Consider the following 26,588-nt stretch of genomic DNA (forward strand, 5'->3'; position numbering starts at 1 on the left):
TGGGCGGATCTCACCCGGTCAGCCAAAGTGAACGGTAAGCAAAGCTTCAAATTTGGACTGACTCTTGCCTAGTTCTCCCCTCCATACGGGCACCTTGCAGCCTCGTAACCTCCCCATTCACGTGAGCCAACTCTCTGACTGATAAGAGTTTCTGGAAAGATGGTGGATTTCTCGTCAAGGATGAGGGTAATGTGTAGAACGGTGCACACCACACATACAGCATTTTAGATCATCACACACATCTGCTAGTGTCTTGGCATTCATTCTTTCAGACAACTCTTCATGGGAACATATTCTCATTCACACATGCATGTAGACAACTTTTATTGCCGTTCGTCAGCTGCCTGTTGCACTGAGCAATGTACTGTCTCACCACACCCTGTGAAACTGCTTGCCACATGACTGTTTCGTTAAATGGTTCCCTAGAAAGATTATTTGAGTTCCATTTTGAAAGGCATGCAGACTTATTCTAATTTTTCAACATAAATAATAATTCTGTGATTATCAGCTGTTCGTGCAGGCTTCTCATATTTATGTGCAGACCTATTCGGAGGCAATTCCTTGAAGTGGGAATGTTGGGTCACAGGTGTATATATTTTACATTTCAATGCACATTGCCGACTACCCAGAAAAGAAAATAGGAAGACATGACAGTGATTTAGACATTCACAGATACCAGAGGAAAACAAGCAGCCACCACATCGTCTGGCACTGGAACTCAGGGCGACAATGAGCTGAGTGTGGCCTATGGGTGGTCCTCCCGCAGCTGGCATGGCAGAGGGCATTTCTCTCTCCCTTCCTGCTTTCGGCCAGGGAGGGTCCACTCCTGCTCAGTGCCAGGAAGATTCCATTCCTTCTTGGTGCCAGGGAGGGTCCACTCCAGCTCTGTGTCCACTCCTACTCCGTGCTTCAGGCCCCCTGCCTCGTGCCTTTGGCCCAGTGCGACTGACTCACCCCACTCCAGTCTGTGCTGGTCTTCTGCCTTCCTCAAACGTCGCTGTACCATCTTCAGCTCTGTTGAAATCTTCTATCTTCCAGGTCGGGGGGAGAGGGTGGTGCAGAGGATGTCTCCTCAGTCACCCTTGGTCTCTTCCCCCAATCCTTGGTTTGTGCTTTTCTAGGGTACTCAGTATTCTGTCTTTAACAGGGCAGCCACCCTGCATGTCCTGGGGTTCTGTGGGTTAAGTGCTTACTGTGCAAGTATGAGAAGCTGTGTTTGGGTATCCAGCACCCACATAAATGATAATACCCTCAAGCCCAACTTTTGGGAGGGAGGCAGTGACCAGAGCATCCTCGGGGGCTTGCTAGCTAGCAAGTCTGGCTGAATCTGTGAACACAAGGTTCAGTGCAAAACTCTATCTCAGAAAAGTAAGGTGGAGGGCTGGGTGTGCTGGTACATACCTTTGATCCCAGCATTCAGGAGGTCTGGGTAGGAGGATTGCTGGGCATTCCTGAGACTACAAGTGAACTCCAGATCAGCCTGGGATAGAGCGAGACCCTACCTCAAAAAAAAAAAAAAATTAAAAAATAGGTGGAGAGCAACTGAAGAAGACACCCAACCTCAACCTCAGACCTCCACAAACATGCATGCACGCCCCTGCACCCATACATATATGTGCATCCACATGCACGAAATTCAGAACGAAAACATGCTTCCATACTGAACACATAGACATTTTTCCTCTTAATTAGTCTCTGAACAAACAGTATAATAACTATTTACACAGCATTACACTCTATTAGTTACAAGTCAACTAGCGATAATCTAAGGTACATGGGAGGATTGAGTCGGTTCCATGTAAACACCGACCCGTTTTACACAAGGCACTCAGACGTGCACAGACTTTGGTACGTGTGGGGGCTGTGGAACCAATCCTCGGTAGATACCAAAGGAGGACTGTGCTCACCTTCTGGCTCTACCTGCTTCCCAAAAAGTCCTGGAGGACAGAATCCTATCTCCTTTGCAGCAGCTAATACCACTGTCCGGGGACCAATAAACGTGCAATGGCTTGCCTTGAAGATAGCAGAGTCCTACCGAGGAGACAGAGTCCTGTGCTCAGAACGAGGTCATTGGGGTGCTTTTTGTTTTCTGACTTAGTCTCTGGAGCCTTGGCTGTATTTTTGGTGGGAGGTTGGATTGTGGAGATGATGAGAAATGTGGTCTCAAAGCTGTTCTAACTTTCTCCATTATCCATTAAGTACCTCATCTCTAGTCTCTAGTCCCCTGTGTACCCTGGAGATAGGGCTGGATCCCAGTTTATGGTGTGTCTAGGGAATCTAGAACCCCCTGCAGAGAAAGCATTGGGTCTACAGTGGATCCCCATGCCTGGGTTGCCAAGTATTCCATAGTACTCATATTTAGAATTCTTCCAGATATGAAATCCACCAATGGAGATATCTTTTGAAACTCAGAGAAGAAAGCAGTGCAGATTTATTTAGCCACAAGAAAAAAAGTCATTAGTAGGTGAAGCAAAACATATTATATTTTCCCACAAAGACATAAACAGTGGCCGAGGGCTTCCGGTCATCTTGACCACAGCAAGAGGACACTGTGGAATTCAGAGCTAGCATTGTACCCCTTGGGCCTGGACTCTCAGGACTGGTGTGGGGTGGTTTTCACCCCCTAGTGGGGCTAGGGGTCTGCACAAATGTCTTGGACTATCCCGTGGGCTGTGGTTTCCATCTGCTGATTCTATTGTCCTCTGGCAGAGATGGAGTGAGAGGTTCAAAGTTAATCACAGTGCACGCCCTAATTTTCTAGGGTCCGGAGCTCTCATTGCACTATGCAAATGCTGTCCCCTAGTGGTTATTTCTGGTATGTCACCCCAAAACTCCAAAAATCTCTGGTCTCTCAGTGTAGTGAAAAGGGCTTATCCAACCTCTCTTTCTTGTGTCATATAGTTCAGGAAATTGAGGCCAAGTAGAAAAGGTGACTGACTCAAAGTCACGCTAAATGAAAATTTCAGGTGTAACGCACAATAATTTGTACATTTCTGGTCATGATTAATGAACATATTCTTCTGAGAAAACCCTGCATTTCTTAAGAACACTCAGAAAAGCCTCCACCTTTTGTTTCCCTGTGCTCAGAACGAGTTCAGTACTTGCTTTTGGTGTTTTAAATTTGATTGTTTTATTTGTTATAAATATATATGTAAAAAATCCATTAGTGGGTCATTAATTTGTCCTTTATTTACAGCTAACTTTAAGCAATAACAATTTATCACAATGATAATTGTTTATACAAAAGCTCTGTACATTTTTTAAAAAGAAGCCATTGCAAGCAAACAAAAAAATATGCTACTTGAAACCTTTCATCTATGAACACAGCTGTCTTTGGGGGAATTCTGTTACTGTCATTTAAAATACTCCCTTATGCCTCTTTCATTTCTTTCCTGCCACATCAAAAAATAATAATAAATAAATAAATAAAACACTGAGAGCAAGAAAAGCCTTTGTTTCTGCTTATCTTCTGCCTGTCCTGAAACCATGGGCATCCCTTGACCTGCTGTGCTGTGGAGACGTGCTCCATTGTGGTACCAGGAATAGCGAGGCCCAGGCATAGCAACACCCTGGAGAAATGGAGGCTGGCACCCCCAAGCCACCTCCTCCTGCCCCTCTCACACTTCCCGGGCCATGTGGTTGCTATAGGAACTACATCACTTGCCTGGCATCCTTCCCCTGGATGCGCAGGACTTAAAACCCTTGAAGCTTGGGACTTCTCAGCGAAGGGGTTCTCATCCCTGACCTTGTCCCCTGACCACACTTGCTCTCCTTCTTGCTCTTTGTTTCTTTTACTAGCCACAGCCAAATCAAGCCAGGCTTCCTCTTATTTAGAAATTACTAAATAAATACGTGCAGGAAAATGACAAGCCAAGATTCAATTAACTTTGAGTCAGCAGACCCATCAATTGTGTTCCTTGGTTTCCCTGGGAAGCAAGGCTGGTGGTCATAATCACAGTGGTTGTTATTACTAACCTGTCAGCTTTGTCTGGGCTTGATTGGTGTGTTGCTCTTGTATACAGCACACTGCCATGCTCCCTTTTGTATCTACTTAGTATCATACGAGCTGTTTGCACAGGGCGTGTCTCTAGCCTCACCACTTGCTTTAAGGTCATGCCATTCACCTCTCTTTCCAGGGCCCTAAAGCGATGCTCAGATACGATAGTAACTTGCCAAAGACATATTGTAACTATGCGAGGTGCCTGCGATTTCAGCCAGCCTACAGGACCTCAGTTCCTCTGACCTTACTACACCTTCACTATGCTGTGCTTTCCAATGTCACAGTCCATCTGAGAAGTCTCTGGGAGTGTTATGGCAAGGATGGGGTTTGAGTGTGTCCCCCAAGGCCTCCTGTACTGGAGGCTACTCCCCACTGTGAAGTGTTAAGAGGGTTCAAGCTTAGAGATGAGGCTTTTGGGAAGTAATTATGACTAGATAAGGTCACTGCTAAGGAACCTCACGGTCAACACCAGGCATGGGCCCTTGTTCCTTCACAACTGTGAGCTAAATAAGCTCAGCTTGGAGTCATCCCTGACCCTGAAGGGGAGTTCTGACCAGAGCAGTTGGATGGGCTGAGGTGGGCTGCTGTCTCAATTCACTCAGAGCAAAAATGATAGCCTGCATTATACTGACCACTAGAACCTTTGCCACGATGCAGGGGCCTGCGTCGAAATAGTTTTTTTCTCTTTTGCTTTGAAATCTATTTTGTTTCATTTAATACAATTATTTCACTTTGTTTTATTTAGCATTTACTTACCATGTTTTTTTTTCCATTCTTGACATTTAATCTCTCAACCCTGCTATGATTTATGTCTTTTATAATCTTGGGGTAGTTTTATTAACAACCTTTGCTTACTGGTGAATGTAGTCCATTTATTAACCTGTTTCTGTTCAGTTCTATCTTTTTATTTTGTCTTCTTTTTCTATTGTTCTTCTTTCCACTCTGTTTTGGATTAGGTTTCTACCATCCTTGTTGTAGTTCTGGAAATTCTAGATTGCTGAGGTCTAGGGCTGAGGTCATCTCCAGTTATGTCCCAAGAGTCTCACTGTTGTGTGGCCACTGGAGAAAAAAAAAATGCTCTCTGACTTCTAGTAACCCTGAGACATTTTTTTAAATTAAAAACAGCCAATTGTCTATTTTCCAATTATTACATAATCCAAACGGTTGATAACGTCACATTTACCAGGGATGACAGGACTTGATCCGCTCAGCTCGGGTCATGATAACAAAACAGAATAGCAGAGGTGATCTGAGCGAAAGAAACCCGGCTCGCCGAATTCTGGAGGTTGGAAGTGGCGGCCAGGGCGTCAGCCCACTTGGACTGTGATGATAAGCGCCACCTGGTTATCAGATGCTCCCTTGTCACGCATGCTCACAGGCTCCCTGCCGCGTACCTATGAGGAAAAAGCCCTCTTCCCACAAGGCGCAGTGCTCCTGGAGTAGGGCCGCATTGTTAGACCTCTTTTCACTTTTAATTGCCTCCTGAAGGTCTGGTCTCCAGCTAGGGTCGCTCTGCCTTCCGCTCCTGCAGCCCACAGCAAGAACATACTAGATCCAAGATCCAAGAAATTGAGATAACTAGCTTCCTTTTTCACGGGGGCCTGTACTAGGAGACTGAATCTCCCTTTTCAATTACTTTCCATGCTGGGTCTTTCCTCTTATGGACGGGCAAGCTAACACGTTACCTCAGTACTCCGGTAGATATTTTTGAAAAATAAAATGATTTCCTGTTACTATCATTATTTAACATTGGCTTGGATGTTCAGTCCTTTGTAATCAGATGACAAAAATATAGAGGAAAATTTAATTGAAAACATAGCCAATTTGATATAGGTTGCTTTACAATTGATGTACGTGTCTTAAAGACATGATGTACATCTTCATGGAAGCTAGATTAACTGCATATAAAGGTGCTGATAATTAATTTATATAAGGGGTATTAGGTTGTAAACTTTGTTTCTTAATTTTAAATGCAACCCTTTTATTTTAATTAATACCTCTTCATTTTGGTTAAAGACATGGGAAGTAAGGTTGAGTATACATTATAATATATGTTTAAGATATGTTCTATGAAAATGAAATAAAGAAGTATATCTGTATTAGTGGGGAAAAAATTATACATGAAAGCATTAGCCATATGTTGCCACTTAAATTCAAATAAAATCTTAATTCTTATTCTTTATTCACAGTAATAATACTTCAAGACACTACGTAAGACTAGTAGCTCCTGCATTGGAGTGTGCACATTGAAGGATTCGCAACATCACAGGCATCATTTTATTTTATTTTACTTTTTATATTAGAGAGAGGGGGGAGAGAGAGAGAGAGAGAATTGATGCCCCAGGGCCTCAGCCACTGAAATTGAACCCCAATTGCTTGTGCCACCTAGTGGGCACGTGTGACCTTGCACTCGCCTCACCTTTGTGTGTCTGGCTTACATGGGATCTGGAGAGTTGAACATGGGTCCTTAGACTTTGCAGGCAAGCGCCTTAGCTACTAAGCCATCTCTCCAGCCCACGAGGCATCCTTTAGAACAAGCTTTACACTACATTGACTGTCACATCAGTATGGTGGAGATGGAGAGATGAAAAGTGGTGGAGAAAAATGTGTTTCCTTTCCAGAGACCGATGTCTTCTGAATACCATTTCAAATCCATGAAGCAAACACAGTCTAACCTTTTACCTTGCATCTCAGGGGCATGCCTTCATTCATTCATGCCAGTGTGTGTGGGCTCCTGCTAATCTCAGGCTTTTATGTAAGTACTGGGCCCACACTCATCAGAAGAAAACCTTACTTCTTGTTTATATGTTATGTGAAGGAGATGGGAAGCAGTGAAGCCAATAAACGCTGCATGGGATCCTCTCAGACCATCACAGCTGGTACGCAGTGTTAACCAGAAACAACACAGAGGAACTTCACGGGAGCAGGAGTGTTTTCCACTGTGTAAGACAGGAATGGAGCTTCTACTGGTAGTTGCTTTTTGCCTGAAGCTGACTGCCCAGAAGGAGCCCCTAGTGACTGATAGCCACAGAGAGTTCTAGGCAAATGGAGTGGAAACAGGTTTGGAGTGGAAGGAAGCAGGAGAGTAAGCAACAATGTCCAGTGAGGCTCAGGCCTGGGAGGTGATGGAGGGGCAAACACTGTGGACCGTGAGGTGGGATGAAATGGAAAGATGGGTGGCACAAGTCACACGGGGTCCTGGAGGCCCTGTGCAGTACCATGGCTTATGCCCTACGTTCAATTGATTAATATAAAATTTACTGGTATGTGAATTTAACAAAGCTCCACATAGAATCCCATCAGTTTGGAATAACAAAATAATCTGGAGGTTCATACTGATGAATAAATGACTCAAAATACATAAGCAGCTAGGAAAACTCCAAGAGAGCTTACAGGCATACATAACCACACTCAGCGTTGTAACCTGGATACCAGGGATAGGACGTGATCCATCTCCCTGGTCCAATCAGCAAATGTTTTCAAGTATCCACAGGGACTAAGTTTCCTCCAGCTGACAATCACGGTTCTGAACCATCCTACCTTTTCACACACTATCCGAGTATTGGTTCAAGTCAATCTGTGACGCCAGTCTAGTGTGGTGCTGGCGGGAAGCTTACAATCCCTGCAGCCCTTGGTTTACTCTGTTAGTCCCTACTCTGCTCGCTTGCAGATGGGGGGACGTCTGTCACATACTTGTACTAACTAATGAGCATTGGCTAGTAGTCTTCCATGTAACCAGAAACACAGAGGTCCTAATGATGTGACTAGTGCCCGAGGCCCCAGTCTATACTGCTGTAAGACCAGCCCGTGATCTCTTTCTCAGCAACACTCTACAAAGCTTGTTCTGCAGCCAGGCATGGTGGTGCACGCCTTTAATCCCAGCACTCGGGAGGCAGAGGTAGGAGGATTGCCAAGAGTTCAAGGCCACCCTGAGACTACACAGTGAATCCCAGGTCAGCCTGAGCTAGAGTGAGGCCCTACCTCAGAAAAAAAAAAAAAAGCTTGTTCAGCATAATGGACAAGCTTTTATAATGGCAAGAAGAGAAGCAAGGATGAGACCACCCAGCTCATCTTGGCTTATCTTGATTGGGACAATCACTTTGGGGTTTATACCAGTAATGGCCTGGATTCAAATTCAGGCATTGGACAAACCACAAAAGCGGAATGCCAACACAGGAGACAGAGGGATATATGTGACCAGACAAAAATTAAAATGTGTCCCTGCCCTGCCTATATCTTTCCCACCTTTGTGTTCCTCCCCCAACTCCTTCTAGTCCAGAGCAGGTTCATCTGCAGCACATTACTTCTCAGAGATTGCGATACTCAAGAGAGAGAGAGAGAAAAAATTGCTGGGACTAGAGATAGATTAGCCAGTAAAAGCCCTTACCCGGCAAACACAGAGACCTGAATTCAATCTCTAGCACTCCCTTCAAAATCCAGGCACGGCCAGGCATTGGCAAATGCTGAGACAGGAGGACTGCCGGGACTGACTGTAGACTGTCCATCCCTTGAGCAAGGAGCCCCATTCAACGTGAAAACCTGGGGCCACGGCCATTGTCTCTTCAAGACATTCTTCTGACAGTAACAACTCTTCAACCCACTGGTGATCCATTTAGGATGTCCTTCCACATGGAGCCCTTAGGAAACCTGGCATTTCCAGGGCACTCAGGTCCACCAAAGGCCCTAATTCTGGTCACCATGTTGGATGAGACTGGTGGTGGTGTGGGGATGGGGGACCTCAGAGTTTGGTCTCAAAACCTTAGTCCAGGGCAAGAAGCAGGAGAGTGGTCACAGGTGGCCGTACTTCACTGCTGTCAATGAGGCGTAGACTGAACAAGGACCCTCAGCTTGATGGCTAAGTCCATGCAGCTTGTCCCCACTGTCTTGAACCTGTAGGATTTCCTTGAGGTTTCTGGCAGAAAGGTGATACAAGTGTAAATGCTGATTTTTTTTCCCCTCCCTTTCCTATTCTTGGGGTATTTGGATGGAAATCTGGACAGGACAGTCTTTACCCAGGCGGGTGAAATTATGTCTTGAAACTCAGGTGTGAGTACCTCCCAGATATTAACTTCACTCTATTTTGCAGAAATCCTGGAATGCAAGTGACAGCATGCAGTGGACACTGTTTGTCTGTGGTCATGTCTGGGAGCAAAGAGGACTCTACTTACAAACATTTGGCCTTTCTTTTCCTCACCTTCAACTGACTCACCAGATGTCTTTTAAATTCTAGCTCCAAGTTTACGGAGTGGCTGGATACTTGGCAAGAAGAATCTTAAGGTAGGAAGGGCTTGTTTTGTTCACAGTGTGAGGAGATACAGTCTGACATGGTGGGAGGGGCATGGGGCAAGAACAGGGCTCACACGCAGAGTCAGGAAGCAGAGAGAGCCAGAGTGACCGGAAGTAAGGCTGGGCTGTAAAATGTCCAGGCTTGGCCTCAGTGACCCACTTCCTCCGGCTTCTCCCCCTGAGTCCCACAACCTTTCGAAACAGTGCCACGGGCTGGAGACCAAGTGTTCAAAAGCATGAGCCTCTGGAGACATTTCACTTTCAGATAATGACATGGTGTATTAAAATCTCTCTTCTAGAATTTTCTTTGCTGTTTTTTGGGTGTGGCTTGTGGATTCTCTCTAGAGAATTTTGACATTGGTCAAAACAGAGAGAAGGGAGGGAGAGGCAGGAATGCAGAAGGGAAAGAAGAAGAAAATAAGACTTTTCTGTTTTGGGATGAAGACGGCACATACAGCTGCCTTCTTAACTTTCCCCAGCACTAAGGGGAGACAGCAAACTGGACAGCATCCCTCCTTGTACCTCCTTCGGTTTCTTAATTTTCTTTGCTGGCACTTTACATGAAAGAAACTGTAGAGAGTTAAGAATTCATTTTAGGATCCTTCCTTCTGCCAAATTCTGCTCCCGCTATGGGATAAAATGGAACACTGTTCATGCTGCCAATATCCCTGACTGTGGGATCGCTCAGGCTGGGGCGTTCCGGGCTCCCGGGCCTTGGCCTCCTCTGTGGTCTGTGCAGACCGGCCGGCGAGCTCACTCTCCCCTCTCTTTTCATCTTTCACGCGTTTCCATAGGATAGATAAACACCAGGCCGCTCACCACACAGCCATCCTAAAATAAAGGTCCTATTCTTTTCTAGTAAAAACAGTAAAGCTGAACATAAAATTTCAAGGGGAAGGCCCCTGCTTTACTGTTTCCATTGGTTTAAAATGACTTTGTATTCCAAGTCGTGGGTTTTGCAGTATGGCCTGCTGGGCCACCAGCCATCTTGACTAAGAAACTCACAGGCTCATCCCCAGCAGGACCCAACCCATAAGAGAAACATTTGCGGGGGGGGGGGGGTGCACACCTTTCATCCCAGACCTCTGAAGGCAATAGTAGGAGAATATTGTCATGAGTTCGAGGCTAACCTGGAGCTACAGAATGAGTGCCAGGTCAGCCTGGTCTAGAAAGGAGACCCTACCTACTTTGAACTCTCCCCCTCCACCCTTAAAAAACAATTTCACTCAAGCCCTGTTGGTGAATCAATGAGTTTAACTGGGGTTAGACAGGGTCGTAGGCTGAGGGGTTGCCTACAGGACAATGGGAAACTTACTGCCACCTGCATCACCCCATACGCTCCCAGTGCCAGCAATTCTTGACCACTTACATATACACGGGGAGGAACAGGGCCCAGTGTATCTCAGGAGTCCTTCCAAATGTCCACACGGTCTCCACATGGCATGCTGGTGAACCCAACATGACCATTCTTGTAAGGGTAATCACAGCTGCTCTATTTCAAGACCACATGGGTTGTGTCCTGCCCAGAGGCTAGCACTGACTCTTCAGAATCTGGGCTCTATCCTAGAGAAATCTTTTCTTATTCCCCCTTCCCAGCCAGGAGACAAGAAGTGGCATGGCAGCCCTCACCCATGCTGTTGACCCCAAGCTTTGTGGGTTCTTACACCTGGGGAAAGACGCTTCCTTTCAAGTGCTTCAATTTGTTTTGCCGCATCTGAATCTTTTAAGCTTTGGGGATTTCGTAATCTTTTTTATTTCTCTTTTTCATTGTCATTTAAGATTTGTATCTGTTTGTCCCTTAAATATTTTATGTTTGTTTAGTGATTTACTCTTTAATAATTTAGCATGAGCATGTTCTTATGTGCTTACTGTCTGAGCTTCCATTCCCAATGGTGAGCTTTTGTCCCAGCACACAGATGAATCCAAATGAATATTTGCTGAATCTTGAGTGAGCCGTGAGCGTCTGGCTTGCATGGGACTTGGAGAGTCGAATGCGAGTCTGTAGGCTTCACAGGCAAGCACCCTAACTGCTAAGCCATCAATCCAGCCCACATTTTATTATTTTTGCTGCTACTCTAAATGGGTGACCTTAATTTTCAGGTGTTCTTTCTTCATACATGGAGTTGTAATTGACAGATGTGTTTCTTATGCTTTTGTGTTCTACAAGTTTGCAGAATTTATTTAACAATTCTACAGTTTTGGGAGGGGGGGGGGTCTTTGGGATTTCCATGTCTGAGACTATGTAATTTGCTAACAGAACTCTTTTGCTTCTTTTCTGCTGTGGATGGTTTTCATTTCCGTGCCAAGTTTTCCTAACCAGGCCTTCCATTACTATGTTAATTAAAAGGATCAAAAAGGGACTTCCTTTTGTTATTCCTAATCTTACAGAAAAAAAAAACTTACAGTCTTTCATCATTGACTATGATGGTAGCTGTGTGTGGCTTGCCACATGTGGGTGGCCTTGATGTTATCACATGCACAGTTTAAGGAGTATTAGAGTAACTTTTTTGAGGTTAAAATAATGGAGAATCAGTGGCACTTGTGAAAACCACAGAGAGACTTCACCTCAAAGAAATATGTGGATAAGCAATAGAATAAGGTCACCTGATGATGATCTCTATCCACCTGCAAGCTCATGTGCACTTACACATGCAAAAACCACACACACACACACACACACACACACACACACACACACACACCACTACCAGCCGCCGCACATTCAAGCAAGGGATATTTCTTTCTTTTTTTTTTTTTTTTAATATGGAACAGTTCATAAATTTGTGTGTCATCCTTGCGCAGGGGCCATGCTAATCTCTGTATCATTCCAATTTTAGTATATGTGCTGCCGAAGTGAGCACTATTTATTTCCTTATTCCCAATCTTCATACATATTATTTCCTTTTCTTGTCTTGTTGCATTAACTTCTACTCCTGGGGTGATGCTGAAAATGAATGATCAAACTGGTATCTTTGCCTCCTTCGTGGCCTTAGCAGAAAATCTGGGAGCACCTCATAATTAAGTGTGGTGTTGGTCATAGTGCTTTGTAGATATCCTTTATCCAGTTGAGGAGGTCCCTTGTTTCTGAGTTTGATGGAGAGCCTGTGTTTTTTTGCTCTCATTTCTTCCATGTTGTGCATGTGTGTGCATGTTTGTGTATGTGTGTGCAAGTGTGTATATGTTTGTGTATGTGCATGCATGTTTCTGAATGTGTGTACATGTTTGTGTATGTGTGTGCATGTTTGTGAGTGTGTGCGCATGTTTGTGAATGTGTTTGTGTATGTGTGTGCAAATGTGCATGCACATATTTCTATGTGGAGTCCAGAGGTTGAAGCCGGGTATCTTCCTCAGACGTTCTCCACTTTATTTATTGCAACAAGGTTTCGGTCTGAACCCAGAGCTCATCAGCTTGGCTGGTCTAGAGCGCCAGCGTGACCCATCCACCCCATCTTTGCATCCCAAGTGCTAGGATTTCATGAGAGCCACCGCATCTGCCCAGCCTTCATGTGGGTGCTGGAGACCTGAACTCAGATGGTCATGCTTGCACGGCAAGTGTTTTATCAATCCTGCCAACTCTCTAAACTTACTTTTTCCTTCTTTCTCTTTCTGTATTGTAAGTGGGTGTTACATTTTCTCAATGCCTTTCTCACATCTATCAACACAGTCATGTCAATTCTACATTCATAATTTGATGATGTGATGGATTACACAAGTTGAGTCTTTGACTGTTGAACCAGCTTTGTATACCTGCAAAGAAAAAATCCTACTTGAAATCTTACTTGCAGTCTTTTCATTACTGTTGGATTCAATATCTGATGTCTTGCTATGAACTTTTGCATCTATGTTCACAAGATATTGGTCTGTGTTTTACTTTGCCTCTTATGTTTCTGCTTTTGATAGTGAGGTATTAGCTTCCTAGAATGAATTAGAAAGTATTTCCTCCTATTTTATCCTCTGAAAGAGATTATAAAGAGTTGATATTTCTTATTCATAAATGCATCTGGATCTATTCCTTTCTTTTTAGAAACTTATTTTTATTTTTTAAAATTTCTTTATCTGAGAATGACAGAGCGAGAAAGAGGCAGAGAGAGAGAGAAAGAATGGGTGCGCCAGGGCCTCCAGCCACTGCAAACGAACTCTAGACGCTTGTGCCCCCTTGTGCATCTGGCTAATGTGGGTCCTGGGGAATCAAGCCTCAAATTGGGATCCTTAGGCTTCATAGGCAAGCACTTAACTGCTAAGCCATCTCTCCAGCCCTAGAAATTTATTAATTGTGGCTGTTTTTTAAGAACTATCTGGCGGGCTGGAGAGATGGCTTAGCGGTTAAGCGCTCGCCTGTGAAGCCTAAGGACCCCAGTTCGAGGCTCGGTTTCCCAGGTCCCACGTTAGCCAGATTCACAAGGGGGCGCATGCGTCTGGAGTTCGTTTGCAGAGGCTGGAAGCCCTGGCGCGCCCATTCTCTCTCTCTCCCTCTATCTGTCTTTCTCTCTATGTCTGTCTCTCTCAAATAAATAAATAAATAAAAATGAACAAAAAATATTAAAAGAAAAAAAAAGAACTATCTGGCATTTCTATTACATTTTTTAATTTGATTATGGAAGGTGCATACAATATACTCAAACAGTTTTTAAATCTGTATTATTATCTCTTCATGAACCTTTGAGAAGTATTCTACTCTTGTGGCTTCAGTGACTAATAAGTGATAATCTCAACTATATCTATTCCCAGAACTGTAGCCTACTCAATCATGGATACATTCAGCAGTGCGCGTTATAAACAACAACAAAAAAATACACTTGAATTTTAAAAATGTGGGTTGGCTGGAGAGGCAACTCAGCCAAGCATTAGGATCTGAGTTCAATCCCTAGAATTCACATGAAAATGCCAGGCACAGGGGCACCTGCTTGTAATCAAGCACTGGAGAGGTGGACACAAGTGGATCTTTAAGGTTCCTGGGCCACCTAGTCTAGCCTACTTGATGAGCTCCAGGCCAGTGAGAGACCCTGTCTCAAAAATTAATGAATGTTATGAATTATATATATATTTAGTTCTAATTACTGTTTTACAAACGTTGTAGCATTGAGCTTATAATAATTGTAATTATGGTAATTTTTATTGAATCATGTATATTATAAAGTCAAGAATAATAAATTTAAATGATTATCTTAAAAAAATATGGGCCAGGCACAGTGGCGCATGCCTTTAATCCCAGCACTCTAGAAGCAGAGGTAGGAGGATCAACATGAGTTCAAGGCCACCCTGAGACACTCCATAGTGAATTTCAGGTCAGCCTGGGCTAGAGTGAGACTCTACCTCAAAAAGAAAAAAAACCCACAAAAACAAACAAACAAATTAATGAATAGTATTCCTGAGAAGTGACATTGAAGGTTACCCTCCAGCCTCCTCACACTCACGCACACATGTGCACCCACACACACATGTGCACACACATATGCACAAAAATGTTTTTAAAAATATGAGTGTCCCCTCTCTCCCTCTATCTGTCTTTCTCTCTGTGTCTGTCACTCTCAAATTAAAAAAAAAAAAAAAAATATGAGTGTCATGCTGGCGAGATGGCTTTGCAATTAAGGTACTTGCCTGAGAAGCCTAAAGACACAGGTTTGATTCCCCAGAACCCATGTGAGCCAGATACACAGGTGGCACATGCATCTGGAGTTTGTTTGCAGTGGCTGGTGGCCCTGGCATGTCCCTTCTCTCTCCCTCTCTCTCAATAAATAAACAAATAAAATTTTAAAACCTGGTTGTCATTAATCCAGAATGTATATGACCATAATGTATTTTCTACCTATGGGTTTCATCATTAACTATATTTATTTTAGCTTTGGAATAATGGAAAAGTTGTAAAAATAATGTTATCAAATGCATTTGTGGTAACTGCATCCCTCTGTCCAGTGATCTGCTAAAGAATGAGGTGAACGGCCCCATTCTAGACAAAACCATCCTGAAGAAGGTCTTCATCTGGAGTTGGGTGTCAAGCCCAGCTCTGCCTCTGCTGGCTGAAGGTAAAACAAGACAGCCGGTGCTCTAGAGCAGCTCTCTTGGAACAGGGAGGGCAGCCAGCCTGTGGACAAAGAGAAAGATGCTGGCCCAATCAGGGCTGAGTGGCGCTCTCGTCACACCATTCTTAAAGCCCACCCTATTGAAGATCCATGGATGAGTCACTGAAATTTGCTATTCTTTAGATCCATCGGGTATCTGCTAGTTACTATTAAAGGTATCCAACCTGTAACTCTAATTCCCTAGGTGACCTGATGAGACGATGGGCGAGGAAGCATTCACAAAACCTCAGATGTATGAGTCAGTCCTGCATCGTATGAGAGGACACTGTGGGTGCCAAGAAAAAGTCTTCCAGCTGGGTGTTTGGCTTACATAGAATGAGGCCACCTTTGGGAGACCAAATCAATTCACTGGTTTGGCATCATGCTGTTTAAATTGATTAAAGGTGAGCTTGCCACACAGACCATAGGATCCCTTGTCCCTGTTAGAGATGCTTCCTGAGCTCTGTGTGGGGACGAGAAGCTCCATTGCTCTCAATGAGCAGTGGCTTTCCTGGGAAAACAATCAGATCCTGCAAAAGCTTTGGGACAATTGATACATCTAATTGCTTTATCTAATCTAATCTAATCAATATCTTTGTTTCCTCACATAGTTGTACTAAATTTAATTCTTTCTTGAAACAGGGTCTCATGTAGCCCAACCCAGACCCAAAGCTGAGCCTTCAACTTCTGATTCTCCTGCTCACCCCTCTGCAGTGCTGAGGTAAACATGTCCACTCAGTTTGTGCAGTTTTTGAGGTCAGACTGATGGAATGTGCATGCTAGGCAAGCACTCTGAGACACACAGACAGAATGGGCCCATCAGGGCCTCCTTCCACTGCAAACGAACTCCAGATGCATGTTCCACTTTGTGCATCTGGCTTTATGTGGGTACTGGAGAATTGAACCTGGGTTGCTCGTCTTTGCTTGCAAATGCCTTAACCACTGAGCCATATCTCCAGTCCCAAGCTCTTTTCTTTTTTTTGTTTTAGTTGTAGTGTTGTTGTTTTTTTTAGATAAGATATCCCTAATGCATTTTCTTTATCTGGTGGGTGAGGAAGTCAGAACATGCTATGGATGCCTGCTCTCCAGAGGCCTCACCATTGCTGTATTCTTTTATTATTATTATTGTTGTTGTTGTTGTTGTTGTTGTTGTTATTATTAATGAGAGAGACATAGGCAGGCAGACAGACAGACAGACAAAGACAGTGAGAATGAGCACACCAGGGCCTCCATCAGCCACTGCAAACAATCTCCAGATGCATACACCCCCTTGTGCAGCTGGCTTACTTGGGTCCTGGGGAATTGAACCTGGATCCTTTGACTTTGCAGGCAAGCACCTTAACCTCCAAACCATCCCTCCAGCACCATTGCTATATTCTTGACCATATTCTCAGAGCAGAAACTGGGACAAACTTACATGATTTTTTTTTTCTTTCCATCACAAGCAGTTGAATGACTCCATACCAGGACCACTAAATCTTCTTGAGTTTGCTGGAGCCAGCCAAGCTTCCAGCCTGTTAATATGTACTTTCAACTTTATTAACAAAGGTGACATACCAAAGAAAGCCTTTCAAAAGCAGCAAAATCAATGGCTTTGCTTCCCTCTGACTCCTGGAGTCTGACAAAAATGGGTCCTGATTACCAAAAATGGTAACATTTCGGCCATGTGTACTTCTTGGAAACAAGCAAGGGTGTGTCAGATTTATAAGGGCTATTAAGAGACTGAGCGCATGTTTTCATCTGCATCCATAATTTATGCTAATGGCATACATTTTCCGAGTGCATATAAAAACAGGCAGGTTGGACTGGGTCTGTGGTATGGATACAATCAAGCATCACATATGTGGCGTTTTCCTCTCCTACTATTTCAAATTTATAATCTAAAACACAGAAGTGCTTAATGATGACTGTAAATGCATGCTACATTGCAAAGATAATTACTTTTACATTTCATCCATTATTTGCTAGCATAACTTCCTTCATAAGTGGATTTCTTACCAGATGATTTCCAAACGAGCCTTTAAGTCGCTGTGTCTAACTGACAAGGGCCTCCCACTTCAGTGCAATAAGGAGATAGTAATATGTTCTCTTCTCCCATGCTTCTCGAACTTTGTGAGGGGAAAACATGCTCCCCTCAATCCATCACAGATCAATTATTGAATGATATAGCAAAAGCGATTTATCAGAAAGATGAAAAGTTAAGAACATGAAATAAACCTTGGGTATATTTTTAAGTTTCAGATTAAACAAGCATGAAATTACTCATTGTGTCAGGTTGTGATAAAATCTCCAACATTTATCCTCAATTCCTGTGTTTATTCCATTGCACATCAGTGACAGATACGTGACGGAGATGCTCAGTTCCTAGACCAAGCTCCTTTGAGTAGATCTGCTCTCAATAACAAAGGACGAGAGGCAGCACAGACTCAAGCTTCTATTTCCTTAGAAGATGCTTAGCTGTTGATTGAAAGTGCAGGTGGACTAAAGAGATAGCTCAGTGGTTAAGGCGCTTGCCTGCAAAGACTAATGACCTGATTTCAATTCCCCAGTACCCACGTAAAGCCAGATGTACATCTGGTGTTCATAGGCAGCCACTAGAGACCCTGGTGTATCCATTCTCTCTCTCTCTCTCTCCTTACAAATATAAAAATAGGAGAGGAAGGCGGCATGGAGAGGCGGTGGCCATGTTCTTCCTAACCCTATTTGAGATGAGCGTAGGTGTAGTTGCTCCCGCCGAGCTGTTTTGCTGTGTTTCTTGCTGACTTTCAGCGGGTGGAAGAGCTTGGGTTCACCTCAGCACCCCACCTGAGGTTCTCCTTCTAGCCCAAGCTGACCTGGGATTCACTGTGTAGCCTGAGGGTGGCCGCCCCAGTGCTGGGATTGAAGACATGCTCTGTACCTCTCAACTAGTGAACCCGAAGTGCAAGTCTTTGTGATAATTAAGCAAGTATTCAACTAGATCTCGAATTCCAAATGGAAATATATCAGTTTAATGATCGTTGCCCTTCTTCTGCCTTTGGATGTGATGTATGACATGGAGAAAGAAGTTTACAGAACTATATACCCAAGCCCCCACCCTCACCCGTACTTCCACCTTCGCAGAGAGGTTTGAATTCCTTGCAGAGCAGGAGTTGAGTGTGGGTACAGCCAGGCCACTTATACCCACTCGGCCCAGTAAAGCAGCTCTGTATTTGATTCATCTAAACATATATATATATATATATATATATATATATATATATATATATATGAATAAATAAAAATTTTAAAGTTCAATCTTCACTTAAACTGCACACATTTGTGGGTCCTGGTCATATGCCCTAGATCCTCCACTTCTAAGGAGCTCACTGAGAATTCACTGGTCTGGCCTTTGCTCCTGAATCACATTGGATGAACATCTGAGATTAGGAGTAAATCTCTAGAAGACTGCTCAAGAGCCAGAGCTCCAGGAAAACAGTGAATGAAGGCAGCCATGTGAAGATCAGTAAGACATCTCTAAAACATGTCCACTTCTCTCCCTCCCCACTGCTTCCTGCTCCCATGTGGGGGGTGTAACAAGGTGTGACGGGTCCAAAAAAGTCCCTGGACCCCAAACCCTAGGTTCAGGTCTAATTTTAGTCAAAGAATTGAATAAAAAGGAAGACTGAGAAGGATAATTATTAAATCATTATATTTACTGAAGCAAGTACAGAACCAAGGAAAGGCACCCCTGTGGCTAGAGATCCCCTGTGGAGGGCCTGGGGGAAAAAGCATGGCAAGAAAAGACAAAAGAAAGTTCAAGGAGCTCCTGCCATGTGGGGAGCTGGAGGGGATAAAGAACCCGGTGCGGGGAGTGCGGGGAGTGCAGGCTGGGGGTCCTTCCCAGCAGGGCCTGGGCCTACCACCAAGGGAAAAAAACTCACCCACAGCTGGAAGTTCCCAAGTGATCACAGCGAAAGCCTGCCCTCCCCTTGCACTGGTATTTATGACCTTATGGGAGTGGGCTGTCTTCCCCTCAGGTGAACCAGAGGGCCAGCTGATTGGTTAGGTCCAGGGCTGTCTGGGGAAGATGTTAGTTCTGACACCAAGTTCTGGGGGCTGAACTGGACCAACCACAATGTTTGAATCCTATGAAAGAACTCCCCTCCCCAGGAGGGGTCCTGATTGTTTGTGGAAAAACAGGTTTCTAGGGAACTAGACAAGAGATTAAAAAAAAAATCAGATCATCTTTGATTTCTAGCAAGTGCAAATTTTCCTGACCTGGTTTACCTCCTGGGCTCCAGTCACCCTAACTGCACCCCCTCTCAGATTTCTGCAAAACTGATCTGCAACTGCACTCCAGTCCTTCAAGCCATGTTTTTGCCCAAATCCCATGTGCAGCCTTCAGGATGAGGGCAACATGGCTGACTGGTACAAGATTTACCCTTGACATCTCTCCAGTACTGCCAGTGAGCTCTTCTCTGTCACTCACCCAACATTCCCAGAAACCAAGTTTATGTCAGAAAACCTCAGGTGCCAACTTGACCTAGCTTTTATCAGGCAAAGATGGAAAAAAATTCAAGTAACAATAGATGTAATATCTACAGTAGATCAAAGTGCCCCACAATACATTTTAATCCAAGTGTTCACAAGTACACTTTTTTCCTTTCTTTTTTTATATTTTTATTTATTTATTTGAAAGCAGACACAGATACAGAGAAGAGAGACAGAACTGGTGTGCCAGGACCTCCAGGAGTCACTGCAAACGAACTCCAGATGCATGTGCCACTTTGTGCATCTGGCTTTATGTGAGCACGGGGGAATCAAACCCAGGTTATTAAGCTTTGCAAGCAAGTACCTTAACTGCCTTGCCGTCTCTCTGGCCCCTCTTTCTTTTGTTTGGTGTGTGTGTCGTATGTGGTATATACATGGGCTGTGTGCATACATGTGCAGAGGCCAGAGGAAGACATCCAGTATCCTCCTCTATGCTTCTCTGCCTTATTGCCCTAAACAGAATCCCTCGCTGAACCTGGAGTGCCCCATTTATTGGGTAGACCAGCTAATCATAGAGCCCTAGTGATCCTTCTGTCTCTGTACCCCCCCCCCCCGTCCTAGGGTTACAGGCACGTGTCACCAAGCCCTGCACTTTATTTGATTGCAAAGGATTTAACTCAGATCGTCATGCTTGTACAGCAAGTATTCTCACCACTAAGTCGTCTCCTAGGGCCATAAGAATGCTTTTATCTGAGAGAGAGAATGGGCATGCCGGGGCCTTTAGCCACTACAAGCAAACTCCAAACACATGTGCCACCATGTGCATCTGGCTACTGGGGAATTGAACCTGGGTCCTTAGGCTTTATAGGCAAGCATCTTAACCACTAAGCCATCTCTCCAGCCCCAAAATAATACTTTTTAAATTTTTTTAAATTTTCAGTTATTTATTTTATTTGACAGAGAAAGAGGGAGAGAGAGAGAGCATGGGCTCTCCAGGGCCTACTGCAAATGAACTCCAGACACTTGTGCCCCCTTGTGCATATGGCTAATGTGGGTCCTGGAGAATCAAACTTGGGTCCTTTGGCTTTGCAGGCAAATGCCTTAACTGCTAAGCCATCCCTCCAGCCCATAAAAATGCTTTTAAAAAAGAGTGTTCATCTTTGAAAGATACTAGAGAATGAATTTATCATTCTGAAAGTGCATGCATCAGGAAAAGACCCAGGCATTTATCCTCTTTGCTATGCAAACTTTCAGGATAACCAAATTACTGATGAGAGAATTATTTCAAATATGTGAAAAAAAACAAAAAACCCTCACAGTTGCTGTCTATATTGGGAGTAAATCTAGGGGGTGATCATCAATAGAAGCATTATTGATAAAATGCATTATTGTGTTAATCTTAAATTACTATACAAAGACATGAATCTAAGCTTGCGGATCAAATCACAACTTTCAGAAAATGGAGGCAGTGAAGTAGCAATGAATATTAAGAGGTGTAAACAGCAAAATCAAGAATGTGTCAAATTCTGCAAGACAGTGTATCCAGCTCTTCTAATAAATGTCAAGAGAAAATTAAACACCCAGGAAATGGGAATGTATAGTGAAATCTATAGCACAGTCGAATGATGTAACAACCAGATGTTATTTGTACACTGCATTAGATTTGAACCAATCAGACTTCCTATGTGTAAATAAAGAAACGAGACCGTTGAGGGCATTTGAACAGTAGGTGTGGATTTTGAGGAGTAGGGAGGCTTGTAATAATACAGTAGTGGTAGTGAAGCTAGTTTTTTTTTTTTAAGATTTATTTTTTTATGTATTTATCTATTTATTAGAGAGAGCGAGAGGGAGAGAGAGAGGCCAGGGCCTCTAGCCACTGCAACTAAACTCCAGACACATGCGCCACCATGTGCATCTGGCTCACGTGGGACCTGGAGAATTGAGCCTGGGTCCTTATGCTTCACAGGCAAGAGCCTTAACCCCTAAGCCAACACTTCAGCCAGTGAAGCTCGTTTTTAAAGAGCCTTTATCTTTTAGGTATGCATCAAATTATTGTGAAGTAAAGCCTTCTGTGTCTCTGTTTGCTCCAAAACAAATGGGTCCTGGAAGGTGTGAATGAGGCAGGGTGTATAATACTGAAATGTACTTGCAAGTGGAATAATCCAGGGAAACCATCATTCTGCTTTCTGTTCTGTGAATTTGACTGCTTTAGCTATTTCATACAAGTGGAATCATAGATCTGGCCTCCTGTAACATGCTTGTTTCTCTTAGCATGTTTCCAAGGCCACCTATACTATACCATATGTCAGAATTTCCTTCCTTTTTAAGATCGCATACTATTCCACTGTGTGACATCCATATTTTCTGATTCATTCATCCATGAGCGGACACTTGGATTGCTTCCACGTTTCAAGTGTAACATGTGTAAGCTTTACAAAATATTTAATTAAAAATATATGCTAGAGGAACCATTATAGGTCAGCACTTAATCATTTAAGTTTTTAATGCTCCCAGGAGACAGATCTTCAATCATAACTAAGAAGAAACTGGATATCCACGTCCCATTGCCAAGGTCTTAATGAGATGAGCCACTAGCAGAGCTCGGGTTTGAACTTGACCTTATCTACTTTCAAATTCCAACTAAAAATCAACTGATCTCGAATGACAGCCAAGAAGAGATGTGTGGTACTAACTGTGACATGAATGGAACTACACGTTCTATTTGCCAGTAGTCATCCTGCATGTGCTCATACATTCATCTGAATTTTGAAAAAATAACCAACCTCCCTCATCTCCTGAAGTTTTCCCTTCTGCAGAGCACTTCTTACTTCCTTCCCACCCCCAACTCCTGCTGTGATACCTGCTCACTTCACACCCAGCCTGCTGTTCCCCAGCTCGCTCTCACTGGGAATCACTGATAGGCAGATCAAAGTGTCTGGTTGCCCAACTATAAAATGGAGTCAACGGAAATTTCTGAAAGAATTGGAGGAAGTGAGTCATAATAGGGACCGTGAAAGACAGCCCGAGACTACATAATGAATTCCAGGTCCACCTAGGCTAAGCAAGACCCTACCTCAAAAAAAAAAAGCAAACAAACAAACAATAAAAGAGCTAGAAAACAGGATTGCCTTCATGATAAAGAGATAGATGCTTGAGTAGATATGTTTATCCTAATGTAAATATTATACACAGTGCATGGATTGAAATACGTCCAGGTACCCCATTAATGTGTGCAAATTTTTAAAAACCTTATATACCAGCTTAAAAAATTCCATTTAAAAATATATTCAAAAATTCTTTTTAAAATCTTGGATAAATGAATGAGTGGGCCGGAGAGATGGCTCAGTAGTCAACAACTCTTGTTTGCAAAGCTTGCCAACCTGAGTTCTGTACCCCTGAGCACCCACATAAAGCTGGAGGTACAGTGCTGTAGGCACCAACAACAACGTGAGGCAGAGCCCAGAGAATCAGAAGCTCACACAGACCTGGCTAGGCTGCTGTTATGCATTTGCAGTAGCAGGAAAACCTGCCTCAAAGAAGGTGGGAAAAGAGCGCAGATACCATGAGGATGTCTGCTGACCTCCACGCATGCTGTGGCAGGCATGCGCCCACACCACCCCCACATACACACATCACACACACACACACACACACACACACGCACGCACGCACGCACGCACACACACACTGAAGTGCAAATAAGTAAATAAATAAAACAGCAATTAGTTACCTTGTTGCTTTCCGTCCTCCTGAGTCAAAGCAAGGACCCATGTGGATGGATGGCTGAATGTCCCAGAGATTCTAAGATAGAATATAAATAAATGGAAGGAAAAGGGAGCATACCCCTCACTCAGTGCAATGCTGAATGACCTGCTAAGGGTCATTAGGATTGTCTTATGATTCTAACACAGATTTCCTGACTATACATTCTTCTATTCACTAAAACAAATGTATTCTTGCTCTTTATTACTGATTTTTCAAGTGAGGGCCTTTTCCTCCTACCCACTTCCTTCTTCTTTCTACTTGCAAATGACTAAACATTACCAAATTCTTGTCTGCATCACCCACCATTTCTCTGCTAAGCTCTTTAAAGGATGCTGCATGAATGAGATTCTCCGAAGACACCAAGTCACAGAGTGCACGTCTTTTTGATGAAGGGATTTTGGGAGTTCAGGAGGGTTCCCCCAGATATATGAACCCCAACTTTGGGTCCTGTGCTAATTTTTGTGGGGGAAAAGGGGGTTTATTTTGGCTTACAAACTCAAGGGGAAGCTCCACGATGGCAGGGGGAAAAGATGACATGAGCAGAGGGTGGACATCACCTCCGGGCCCACATCAGGTGGACAATAGCAGCAGGAGAGTGTGCCAAACACTGGCAAGGGGAAGCTGGCTATAATACCCATAAGCCCCAACAATACTGTGCCTCCAGGAGGTGTTAATTCCCCAATCTCCACCAGCTGGGAGCAGAGCCACGCAGAAAAGCCACGCAGACCGTTGGTACTCTGCTTTCCCTTCCCTGCCCCCCACCCACACCCAGCGGGGGGTGGGAGGGGACCAGCTGCACAGGTGTCCAGGCAGAGGTCCCAGGGTACAGCTAGGAGAAACTGAGAGAGCTGGAAACAGCATGGGCAGGCCTTTTTAGTCCTTTGAAAATAGATTCTTATGTCAGATTCAGGTATGTAAGGGGAAGACCCAGTTGGTTTGTAGATTTAAAGAGTGGACCCAGAGGCCAGCCCACCTAGGTATGTGTTAGACTTGGTGGCAGGGGGCATGGTAGCTGTTGTGGATGAATCTTGATCAGACATGAGTTCCATTCCATCCAAAGCTGAGTGCAATGCCTGGTGGCATCTTCCGGTTCCCTCTGGGCTTCTGTCCCTAACTGAAACTGCCTAAAAGAAGCGAGCTTTCTCCTGAGTTGCCTACATTTTCATTTGAGAACGTGCAGCTCCTCATTTTCCATGCCCCCCCCCTTGTGTGTCTCACTTAAGTGAGTCCTATGATCTTTCCACTGTAGCATTATAAATTTAATTACTTTATTGAGGAACATTAGTTCATCACCATTTCTTATGTTTTCAAAAGGCAGCATATCACATTCATCCATATAGTAAAATAACAGCTTCAGTATGGGGTTATTTTTAGAACACCATACACACAGACACTATGCCGGGATACCTACCTAGAAGGAAAAATCATTTGTTTTGTTTTTCTTATTTGTTTTGTTTTAGGCAACAAGTACATGTGAATTTTAAAAAATGGTGAGCAAGTTTTCACTTTTAAAAACAACAACAACAACCTTGTAAACCCATATAAAACAAAGGCTCCAACTTTCAGAACTGAAAGTCTAATTGAAAATCAATTCCTTTTTGAGTGGATATGCATATAGTTAGCTGTTCATGTGAAGGAGAAATATGTCAAGTCCTCTCATTGGTTGTGATATGTGTCAAAAAGGATTAAAGGGAGAATGTTATCAGACACGAAACAAGCGTGTCATTGACCCTAAGGCACTTGCAATTATAAAGTGCATCATTAGTTTACGAGCTTCTAAGAAGTAAAGAAGCTTCCAAGTCAGCTGTGGTGGGCCTCTACTGGGACATGCAGCCTGCCCTCGAATACACTAACACGTGTGGGCGGTGTGCACTGTAGACTCTAGGAACCTGAGTACATTGCTCACCCCTTGCTGCTAATTTACCTACTCATCCATTCAGTATATCGGGCCCTAATTTTGAAAGGTTTATTCCAAGCCATAATATTCAAGGCACAGTTAGGAAGGTTAAAGTCATGATATAAAAATGGCCCCTCTGCCCTTAGATCGGCTGAGACATAAATCTACACAATGAATAGTGTCTTCCCGTTAAACCAGAGGTATGAGGGGCTAGGGCAGTAGTGGAGAGGCTTGCCTGGCTCCTGTTATCTCGAGGAGGCTGATAGAGCCTATGCTTGTAGACAGAGCATCCTTTCTTTCCCACACAGACAGCAGCCGAGGTGCTGGGGTCCAACACAGCCCCTTGGCACAGCCCCCTCTCTAAATGTGTGCACGTCCTGTAGTGAGCTAGTCCAAACTCATCTCCTGTCTGAGCTCCAAAGGGAAAAAAAAAATTGAGCTTTTCAAAGGCTTCAGAAGAACTTGGGACTAAATGGATCACCTCTGATACTGAAGTCAAGTGGAAAATGTTTTTAAAAAGCATGTAATCAAATACGCTCTGGAAAAAAAAATTAATCTCCCTTTAAATAACCATGACTTGGGAACCTTAAAAGACATGACTCTCTCCTTCCTTGTTTTATATCACTCAAGTGATGGTTTTTTATTCCTTCTGACAATTGAAGAAATGGCCTTGGAAAAGCAAGTTGAGTCTCTCTTTTTCTTTCTCTCTCTCTCTCTCCATAAACACATACACACACAACACACACATACACACACAACACACACATACACACACACACACACACACACACACACACACGGTTGTCTCATAGTTCAGTTTTCTCAAGTTAAAGGCTGGAATAACGTGATCCACTATTCACTGACAGAATTTAAAGCAAGCAATGATGAGACAAGGCAAATAAAAATAAGTCTCACGAACCTACAGACAAACCAAGGGAAGCCACGAAGCGACAGTCACGAGCCAGGAAACAGCAAGGATGCATTCCAAACAGAAAGCAAAGCCCAGGGTAAAAAAAAAAAAAAAATCCCAAACGAAATGCTTATATTTAAATAATTACCTTCAAGAGGTAAGGGCAGTTTTAAAAGCATTCAGATACCAGAATGCTAAATCGAGTTTAAAAAAAAAAAA

At 43.6% G+C, this 26,588-nt stretch overlaps 1 long non-coding RNA gene and 1 other non-coding gene across 2 annotated transcripts; both read right to left on the reverse strand.

Moving 5' to 3' along the window:
- Positions 1-1,443: 1,443 nt before the first annotated feature.
- Positions 1,444-26,588, reverse strand: LOC123459279. The gene is made up of 3 exons (XR_006636187.1): positions 26,518-26,588; positions 23,528-23,598; positions 1,444-1,498 (listed from the first exon to the last, which is right to left on the reverse strand). It is a non-coding gene; the product is annotated as an uncharacterized LOC123459279 (long non-coding RNA).
- On the reverse strand, positions 12,044-12,147 carry LOC123459668. The gene has a single exon (XR_006636426.1). It is a non-coding gene; the product is annotated as a U6 spliceosomal RNA (small nuclear RNA).

Source organism: Jaculus jaculus, chromosome 3 (genome assembly GCF_020740685.1).
Source record: "Jaculus jaculus isolate mJacJac1 chromosome 3, mJacJac1.mat.Y.cur, whole genome shotgun sequence".
NCBI classification, from domain to species: Eukaryota; Metazoa; Chordata; class Mammalia; order Rodentia; family Dipodidae; genus Jaculus; species Jaculus jaculus.